An 11,021-nucleotide genomic window follows, 5' to 3' on the forward strand; every position below is an offset into this window, starting at 1 on the left:
TGGTGTTTGGCCACTCACTCCCCCATGCTCCTCTTGGCATCCAACCGCTGGGGGGACTTAGACTAAAGGTTGAAAACCCCTGTTGTAGTTCTTTTCTAAAAGTGTGGGGAACATATTGTGTAGTTAGAGGCCTAGGAAGTAGGCCTGTGTGAATAGGGAAGTATTTGATTCAGGTTCAGCTGATTTGGAGAGCAGGGATTCAATTCGCTGATTCGAATCGCTGTCCTCATTCAATTTGGCTAAATCAGAATCGGAGATTTTTGGCGCTGATTCAGATCCACTGGGGGGAGGCAGGCACAGCCAGGTGGCTGCAGGTTCTCTCGCGGCTTCTCCGGCTGTGCGTGCCTTTTCCCTGCGTGGAGCGAGCTGTGGGAGAAGCCACCATGACTGCCCTGCCTGGTCCCAGCCATCCAGCACTTTAAAAACAAAACAAAAACAAAAAAAGCCCTGCACAGTCTACAGATACCTCCATAGAGAAGAGACTGTAGCGGGTTCTTTTAATAGGAAAAGGCGTAAGTGATCCAGTGGTTGGCAGCTAGATAAAGTCAAGCTAGACAAAATAGACGTGTTTTTTTAAGTAGTGAGGGTAATTAATCATTAGGAAAACTTTCCTTGAAATATATTAAATTTAACATCACATTTTTAAAAGGCGTCACCAATGTCTTCTTTTGAAGAGGGATATTATAGTTGAGGCAAAAGATATCAACTTGATTCAGAAATTACTGGGCAAGGTTCTGTGGTGCAGGGAGGTGAGACCAGATGGTCTGTTTTGATTTGGAAATCTATTAATCTGTAAATGATTAGGGACATGATCTGCCTGACACTGTAAACTGTAACATTAACAATGTTCTATGAAGTGTAAGATATCACAAAAATAAATGGAGTATTGGGACATCAAAAAATCCTGTTTCAATGTAATCATGTAAAGTGAAAAGAATAGTATGTCAGCTTGTGAATATCTATGAGTCAAGGTTCTGAGTAGTCCTAATAATTGCTATAGGCAATTCCTGCCTCATTTTATATGAAATATGTAGTGGGTCATGGTTACAAGATGGAAGACAGAAGGCACCATGGAACCATTATGGAACTTTGTACATGTAGGCAAACTTTACATTTTGAGTCCACATTAGTAGCAACAGAGCTATCTTCCATTGGCTATTTGGTAGCCTGGGTGAAATGAAGCATCTTTCAGTCCAGTTCCAAATGGGTACACATCCATCCATATCAGACATTTCCAGCATAATAAATACTGATGATATCCTTATCAACACACACTCAATGCCATAAGAAGGTGTCTACGTGTTTCATTTTAGAGATTTGATGCATGTGAAATAGGAGTGAGGGTGGATGTACTTCATGGCTGTCTAACATCATCAGATCAAACCCTGTTAAATTCGGCCTGCCTCTCCTAAAAGGTTAGTGACCCCTGTTTATAGTGTATTTAAAAAAAAAAAATGATGTAGGAGTTCACTGCATCTCTCTCTGCTTATTGTTAAATATCTGCTGAAGGGTTTATGTTCAAATTGTGAGGTGTCCAAGATGGAAAAGTGTGAATAAGAAATATTTCTGTTTTCCGTACCGTTTGGTTAGAATTTTCTTAAGTAGACCTAAGGTTCTGTTTTGTGGCTTACAGTAAAAATTCTGGAGAGTGGTTTGAAAATAGTTTTTCCCAGCCCATGTCCTGATTAAAAAAAAAAAAAAATGTTTTATTCCTGCTTGATTCAGATCCCATTTAACTTTTGGCTTGATATGAACATATTTTAGTAAGAATTTCCAAAGTGGGGTGGGGGGAAGCTAAATTCCTTTCATGGTAAGAAGTATTTGTCCAGGTTTCTGTGCATTCTCATTTGCTTGACATTACATAGAAACAGGCTAGCACAGAGGTGGGGAAAATAAGGCCTGCTGACCAGATCCAGCACACCAACAAATTTCATCTGGCCTGGGTGGGTCCCTTGGTCCCACCCAGCCTAGGCACACAAAGCAGCCCAGGCCATGGTGCATGTGGGGGCACCAGGACCAGCCAGGTGTGTAGCTGGGGTGGCACGACAGCTGGACTCTGCTTCCTAGTAGCCCCAGTGGTGGTAGCTCCTTCCAGCTGCCACTGTCAGTGTCACCGCTGCTGCTGGACCTGGTCCTGCTGCTTGGACACCTTGGCCTTTCATTGGTATGCCATAAATAAGACTCCCTGCCCTCGCACTCCTACCCTGAGTGCTAATCTGATCCCCTTCCCCTGGTCAATTCATTCTTCTACTGTCCTTCCAGCCAGATCAGGTCCATGCCAAACAAAGTGGCTGCTTTGGGTGCTGTAGGTTGTCCAGCCCTAATTTAGGGCATCTGGATTGAGTTCTGGCCTGAGTATTTTCTAGGAATACTGTGTAGATCCATCTTGAAATAGCTATTTGGGGCATTCAGAGTCTTATTCAGGTTGCCTGGTCTCGAGGACTGGTGCTGCCACTTGGGTGTAGGGAATGTATAATCAGAGAAATGGGATGGCCTGGATCTGATGTACCAAGGAATGCAAAACATCATCTGGTGACTGTTTTAAGATGTATGTACATCCATTAACATGATTTCCAGTAAATTCTCCTATCTTAAGTACCAGCCCATATAGGGTGAGAGTCCTGGCTTCTCCCACATTCCCTGTCACCCTTTTCCATAGTTATTCCAAGGAATTTCATCTCAATTGTAAGTCACTAATTTTTGTAGATATACTACTATTAAGATTTGGAATTTCTTAAGAAGAAAGGCAAATTAACACTTGATGGCCATCTGCCCATGAATTGTTGCACCTGCTCAGCAGCCAGTGGAAGGTGCTAAGGAGAGTGAGTTCAAATAAAATTGAATCAGCATCTGTATAAAAAAAACAAAAACAAAACGAACTGGTGCAACTTTATTATTTGTTTGCTAGCATCTAGCTGTCACTTATTTTTGCTTGCCTGTCAGTCTCTAGATTTTTCTAAATTAGCACAGACTTTAAAATGGGGTCTTTCAAATCCAAACCAGTCTCTATCTGTGCTACTGCAAATGCATGACAGAATTTATTTTAAAGGAAGTTTCAGAATTGCAGAGCTGTTCATTCTAGAGGACAGGGTTGTAGGCTTTGTGTATCATTTTGTCATTTATTTAAGCTTTCATTTTTTTTAGTTAGAGGATGTTTAATATTCTGCTCTTAAATGAGAGAGACCAGAGGTCTAGATCTTCAAAGGTATTTTATACTTCTAATTCTCATGCAAATCAGGTGGGATTTGCGTCTAAGTGTCTACCTTATCAAGTGGAGCACAGATGCCTTGATTTAGTGTTCACAGCTCTCATCCTCCTTGGAGTTTGTCTTTTATTGTCACTTCAAGCATAGGTGTCTTCCCTGAGGTTGATTTGTCTTCTTCCAGAGACAGCTGTATCCTTGTTCCTTGCTTCCCTCTACCTAGTCACTCCTGTGGGAAGGTAGTATAATAAACTATAGGCTTCTAACATTTGCAGACAAGGTAGATCAATGTAGTAGTCCCCTCACCTTTGTTAAAGTGACTCTTTAGATGTCACTGTGAATATCTTTTCCTTGTTCCTCTTTGCCTCTTCCACTTTCTTAAGGACTGTGCAGAGATACTCAAGAGGTTTTATGGGGATCCTCAAATACTTCCTCAACAATGCTGAGCTTTATCAGATACTAATTAATAAGTTATGCCAAAAAGTGAGCTCTTGCTCACAGAATCTTAACCATCTCCAATTCAGTTTGTCTAGTGGTGCTCAAGTATTTTGGCTCTGTGGATAAGTGGCACAGGATCCATGGGGTTTACTACCTGGATCAGGCCCCATGCCACCGAGATTGAGTCCTGGGCCATTCATAGTAGTCTCCGAACACGTAAATCAGGCCCTGTATTGCCCTGTCTTCACAGGCCCATCTTATACGCAAGGCCAGGCAGTTCAGCCCACAAGACTTCCCACAGGTCAGAAATTTAAGAACTAGAGAGTGGCAATTAACACTGTCGCCACTCTCCCACTGCCAAATTTTAAGACCCAGGGGAAGCCGTGGGGGCCAGATGATGTGGCTTTGTGGGCCAGAGATTGAGCACCCCTGAGTTAGTCTAGAAAATACATCTCTACCCTGCCTTATTCAAGTAAAAATTAGCACGGTTTGTTTTGTAGCCTGGTTTGTGTGCCTTTTTTTATTTACAGAATCACTTCCTTTTAATTCAAAATACTTGTTCTGTGCAGCTGAGGGAATGGAGAGAAAAATGGAGAATTCTGCTAACCTTTGGCATTTTTACAATAGCTAGCTATCTTTTTTTCATTATGTATTTGTATAGTACCTAGCACAGAAACTTTTATTCCTGACTGAGAAACAACAATGACAACAATCATAATAATAGCTAATCACTGCAACAATTAAATGTCATTGGTTGTTGTATCTCTCTCTTTATTTTTCATACTAAGACTATCTTCTAGATGGACATAATCCTTCACTGAACCCTGAAGGGGGGAGGGGGGAGTGTGCTATTCAGAAAGCACAATGGGATAACTTCTTGGATTTTCTTTTAAGAAGGATAATTGTGTTAATTTGCTTGAGACACAGTTATTTTGATTGGATTGATTTGTTTAATTAACTTGGACTCCCCACAGGTTAAATAGTGAGTGTAAATAAGAGGACAATGGGGAATGCATCATTAGTGTTTGTCACAGGAGAGCTGACTCATGCAAATCAAGTGTGGCATAGCTGCCAGTTTAACCTAGTTCTGGGGTAGTTTCTTGTTATAAAAATCTGTTTTGCTGTCATTATCACCACACCATTCTTACTGTAATGAGACGTGTTTGTAGAGAGGGTAGGTACACTGTACTAATAATGATACATCTAAGAATTCAACTAATAATTTCTTTAACAACAACAAAAATGCTAGTGGAGTGTGGTGCGGTGTCAGATTTGAGCCAGTTTATGGCAACATACCACACCAGTGCTACTCTGAGGTCCTATCACTTTCTGCAAAAATTAAGCTTTAATTCGAAAATGAATTAAGTCTGCAGGTACTGCAGTCTCCTCAGAGCAGGATCTGATGAAGTATCAAATCTAGAAACCTAATGATTCAGAGCTAAATACCTGGTGCTTGTTAGTTTTGAAGGCAAAAACTGAGTGCAGTCTTTATTATTCCTTGCACAGGAGGAATTGAGATGGAGGAGCTAGACGTGGTTGGGGAAAGGCCAGGGAACCAGCCTGTATCACTACTAACTATTGATAATGGTAAATCCATAGGCCTGAGACCAACTAAAAATGTTACATTTCTTTCTTACTCAGTTTTCTCTGCTTTGCTGTGGAACAGCCCACAGAGGCACAACTCTGCATTTTGGGTCCTTCTTGCTGCCTCCGCCCAGAGCCCACATGAGGGCTGCCCTGCGTGGGGGCACAGGATGGCCCAGAAATAGCACTGGTGGCAATGGCAGCAGCAGGGAGGAGAGCCCTGGTGTGGGCTCAGAGTGGGAGCAGTGAGAAGGGCTCAGCAGTGGCAAGGAGGAGGCGGTTGCACCAACTACCAGGTCCCGCTTTTTTCCTGAGCCCACCAGCAGTTTCTGCTGTTACCAGAGTTAACCTCTTTCCCAAAGAGTACTTAATTTTTCCTAATAGCCTTTACAGGGATTTTTTTGAAAGTCGGATTAATTGTTTTCCTTTTTGACATGATGAGAGAACTATGATAGAGAAAAGAAAAAAACTACAAAAGTATGATTCAGTATTGAGAAGCCAAGGAAGATAAGCAGTTTGCTTTTCTGCTCTTAAGAATAATTAAAATATGTCTGTTGGGCATGTATTGTTCTTTTTCTTCCAACACACTGTTGTTTCGACTCAATTTCTGGAGACTCATTGTATTCTAGCTTTTCCATCTCCAGCTTGTATTTGTTATGAATGCACAGAATTGTTTGAGGAGTGTTTCAAAATATTCTTACCAAAATACCAGTCCTTGCTTTGTAACTGGTCCCCCTCAAGAGTAGCTATCACTTTGTGAGTGTGTAGATGAGTTTTTCACTGTTTTCTCCTCCACCTTCTGCTGAAAGACTCCCACTGTCTGTCCTTCACCCAAGGCCAGGCTCTCTACATGGTATAGAAATTTATCACTCATCTAACCATGAAAAACTTGCTGGGCATCAAATACTGAGGTTTTTTTCCTCCACTGAGCTCACTCATTTGATAACACAGCAAATGTGACCATTTTGGAGGATCTTGGCCTTGTTTATTGCTGTTCTTTATACTATATTTTATACTTTCATAACTATATCCATTGAGGCCACAAATTAGTGAGAGATACAACTGTGGATGCAGTTGTTTGCATAATAAACCATATCAATACAGGCACTTCTATAGGAGTATAACTGTGTCAACATCAGGGATTATATCATTCTAACTGCCAGTTTCTAAACAGATAATTATGACAGTAAAAAGAATTATATAAATCATCCATTGTGATCATCCATATAGATTTTCTTCTGAAGGACCTCTCCTTTCTGACATATTGGTTAGAGTTTATTAGCATTTTCACTTAACCATTTGATGAAGGTGTGATTGTAGCTTCTGCCAGCATACCTGTGCTAGCTTAATCTATGTATCTTGCTAACAATAGCAGTAAAGCCATTACAGCACCAGAGTTGGAACATGTTAGCACCCATGCTAGGTCCCTGGAGGGTTTGTACTCTGGTTGCTAGCCCATACTGAAACCCACTCACCACACTTCTGCACCGTTACCTAATCCATGTTGATTAGGTTAAACCATCACTGGAATGCTAGCATGTGCTTCAGTCATGCCCTGCTTTACTGTGTATGTATATTCTTCAAATGACTATTATGAGCCTTTACTACAGAGTGATTTTTTTTCTTCCTGACTTCTTGTAACTAGAAGACCTGGGTAATCCCTGCCAATGTGCTAACCCTTCCTGTCAACTCAACTTCTTGCTCTTCATTGATGGGTATGATTCTTCATCTCCCAAGGAAGATAATTTAGGGTTGTCATGGATGACTGAAGAACGTGCTACCCTTTAGGGGATGCATGAGCTCACATGTGACCAATTTGCTGTTTCTAGCTCTTCTCACAATTCGTCAGAAAGTTTGGATGAATTGTTGGTCTCCCTGGGCATATTTACACAAGATGTTTGCTGCAGAGCTTACTAATTTGTTCCACAGTAAAACATCACCATCTACATGTGTGGCCGTATTAGGTCACAGTAGACCAATAAACGCTGCTGCAGGGTAGTCCAGCTAAACACAAGCACTATCCTGTGGTGGCATCTTGTGCACCGCAGTGCATATGTAGATGGTGATGGGGCTGGCTGGGCCGTGAAGATACTTCAATGCAGGGCTAGCCAGCAGGCATCCCCCATGCTGAAGTACCCTCGTGCCTCATCCAGCCGTTGCACAGTACATGGAGTCCTGTTGGAGCAGCCGAAGCTGTCAGGGGACACTGGGGTCAGCTTGTCTGCTTAGGACTTCTCCAACCAGGCTCCACATGCTGCGGAGCGGCTGTGTTTAAGCACTCTTGTGCCTCAGCATGTTGAGCCCCATCAGAGCTGCCCAGGGCATGCAGGATCCACATGCACAGCACAAATAAACTTCAGAGCAATATGCCATTCAAACAGGGAGCCTGGAAGCAAAAAACTCTGGAGCAATACGTTCTGGAGTTTATTTGAGCTCATTAATTGCATGTGTAGACACATCTGCTGACATCCAGATATCTGCTTCTTGTCCTGGTCTTCTGCAGTCTAATCTGGCAATCTCCATGACATGGACAATTAGAGTCATAGAAAGAAAAATAAGCTGGAAGGGACCTCAGGAAATCATCTGGTCCAGACCTCTGCTCAAGGCTCTATTCACTGCCTAAATTATTTCAGACAGTGTTGTCAAGCCTGGTCTTAAATTCCCAAGATGAATATTCTACAGTCTCTTTAGGTAATCTGTTCCAGTGCTTAACCACCCGCACACTTAATCCTTGTCTTGAGTTGTAATATCATTGTATGTATAGGATGCAGGACCCAGAAGTTCCCAGGAAGTTCAAATGGGGCTTACAGTAGCATTGTCAGCAAGCCAAGGCAACTGTCTGACATCAAGAGGTTGTTGAAATGTTTATCTCTCTTTTTTTTAATAACACATCTACAAAAGAGAGAGCTGAGGTTTTTTTCCTTGTAAATCTTTAATTTTGTGCTCTTCTCTTCTCCTCTCTAATACTTTACAGGAGTTGGTAGTAGGTTGATGGTCATGATGTGGTGTTTGCCATATTCACTGTCCATTGGATGCACTAGTTTTGTAGGAGTTAAAATTTTTACACGTTTTATTTATATTAAAAGTACCCCTTTTAAGACCAGAAATATGTAACTGCTTTAAGGCTTCAGAAATTAAGTTACCTCAGACCCAATTACAGTCTCTCATTTCACTTTCTGTCCCTTTTGATTGTATCTTTCTGATTAAGAGTTTGTACCAGAGATCTGTAGTGATAGCATATTCTGTTATCTGCTTCTTTTTTGGCAGACTAGCTTGTGAATTAAATAATATCAAAGTATGTTCTATCACAGATCATACTTTTTGACAAATCTACATAGATTTTAGTTGAAGAGATTCTTTCACATGAGCTCACATTGGACCTGCCTTAAAGCTATTGTGGGAAATGTTCTTTGTAAAAGTATCTTCGTTGTTTTTTAAAGGAAAAATACTCTACCATAGGGCTGAGATGCCAAATATACTGATAGACAATGTTCATGCAGGAACTCCAAGCATTATTTTCCACTCCGAATTTTAGCTATGCAGTATGAACAGCTAACAAACATTCCCAGAGCAGTGTTAGCAATTACAGTGCACCAAAAAGTAATGTTAAATTCAAGCTGCATTGAAAGCTCAAAGAGGAAAAAAAAAACAGGTTGGTATGAAATCAAATTGCACTAAGCACCATTTACTTAAGATCCACATTTAAGATACTTCCACTTTGCTTATTTTGGACAGTCCAAAAATTGTGCTAAAGGTACTCTTTCTTTTACGTCTGCCATTGTCTCTCAGTTGCAAATTCATTGTAGGTAGTAGCAACCCTGCCTCTTTGCTTTACACTGTAAAGGGATATGAACATTTTAGCAGTGGTGACCCATTATATATTTCTTCTGGCTCTGTTGTCGTATTTATGTCTAAAAGGGAAATAGCATGGCATCATGATTGGTTTAATGACTAATAAAGGCCCCACAAATATGGAATGTTGATTGACAGGTCTATAAATAAACACAGAAAACAAACCAGGCAGAAGAAATAAAAATATTGCACCGCTGCTTTTTATGATAGAAAGAAGTATAGGCCAGATGAGGAAAGGTCATTAGGCAAAGTATGCACTGCTTATTCATTTAAAGTGAAAACTGGATTTTCAGATGTAGTAAGAAATTGGGAAATGAAATGAGGGTCGAGAAGGAATGTGAAAATAGGGGTAAAGACCGAAGAGTAGAGAGGACATGGGAGAGAATGGAAAAATATACTAGGATGCTGCCTACAAATAGAGAGGAGCAGCAAATGAAGCATCCTAGGGCATTGTGGGGGTGCTAGGAAAACAATTCTTGGAACAGTCCAGACAAGAAGTTAACTTTTACAGGGACAAGGGAGACTTCTTAGAGATGCATCAAGGAGGAATTGGAGAATGAAGAACTGCAATGATAGCAGATACCTGTCTAAATGACTTTGGGCAGACTGACTTCAAGCTTCTGCTGCATTGCTCTGTGTATATGGATTTATATTTGTGATAAATCAGCTTGTTTTTCATAATTGATATGCAAAGATCTGAAGAGCTGCTTTGCCCTGAGATTATGCATTTATGTAGCACTAAGGAAAGACATTTCAGTTGCTAACATCTAGTTCAGAGCCTATTTTAAAAATTTTACTCTGTTTTGTGTCCGCTGCTTTGGTGGGCAGATCAGACAAAATTATTGATTTGTATTTTTAATCCTGTGAATCTGTGTAATTCAGAAGAAAAAGTATTGAGCAACCTTTTAGTCTGCATTCAGTATTACGGGATTTTGGAACGCCCCCCATCACAATGAGCTGTTCAAAACATTAAAAACACTGAGAGAGTTACTGGTACTTGTCATTTAAATATGATATGAGAAGAAGGCACTTCCCTCCCCTGCTTCCTGCCTCCTTTTATGTTCTTCTCAATATGAATACACTAACACCTTATTTAAAAGTTATTTTTGTCAGCCAGGCCTTTTCACAGTCATATCTGACTCGGAGACAATGCACACGGTTCAGTATTTTTTTTTTTTTATCTAAGGAAGAGCAAAATTCAGTCTCGTAAACAAATGGCTACAAAACTAAGAACTGCTGTTTTGCAAGGAAAGGTAGTATTGTACATTTGATTTGGAATACTCCTGGCAGTCATTTCACCTGTGCCGTAAGCATTTTTGTTCCTAAGTCCTGAAAATCATTTCTTAGATGATATTATTAATATACACAGAAGCCATTATACCAGTCACTCTGTACCACAAAATAATTGAGGAATCTTACGTCTGACACTGAGTGCTCAGAAGTAAACAATATATATAGTTGGTCAAGTGAATAAAATAGAAAAGGAGTTCATTCTCTTTTTTTTTTTTTGTTTGTTTGTTTGTGCTGCTTCTTTCATCCTTCACCAAAATCTGGGGGGAGGTTAAGTTTGCCTACATATGGATGGAGTCTGTTTTGGGGTGTTTAAATAATATGTATGCTTATTAAAAATCCAGCTTCATCCTGAGTGTGTGGACACACACTTCCTGTAGGAGTAGGATATTTTATTTAAAATTATTTTTAAAAAATACAAAAGTTCTTTGAGTTGTTGAGAAGCTTATGTTCCTTGAATTGCCATCCACAGAAAAAATGTCAGCCAGTGGATGAATTTTAAAATGTACTGTAAGATCATTAAAGAGGCCTGTTACTTAATGTGTCTTACAGTTAAGCTATGACATTGTTTCTAATAATATATTCTGCATTTTGTTGTGTTCTGAGTCGCTTCCAACTATATATATATATATATATATATATATATATATATATA

General features: G+C 40.2%; 1 protein-coding gene across 6 annotated transcripts in view; it reads left to right on the top strand.

The window, feature by feature from the left end:
* The window catches only part of TRERF1 (transcriptional regulating factor 1), a 105,544-nt gene that overhangs the window by 27,261 nt on the left and 67,262 nt on the right, over positions 1-11,021 (top strand). The window lies entirely within an intron of this gene.

The sequence above is a fragment of the Gavialis gangeticus genome, unplaced genomic scaffold (genome assembly GCF_001723915.1).
Source record: "Gavialis gangeticus isolate Ggan-Ray unplaced genomic scaffold, GavGan_comp1, whole genome shotgun sequence".
NCBI lineage: Eukaryota > Metazoa > Chordata > Crocodylia > Gavialidae > Gavialis > Gavialis gangeticus.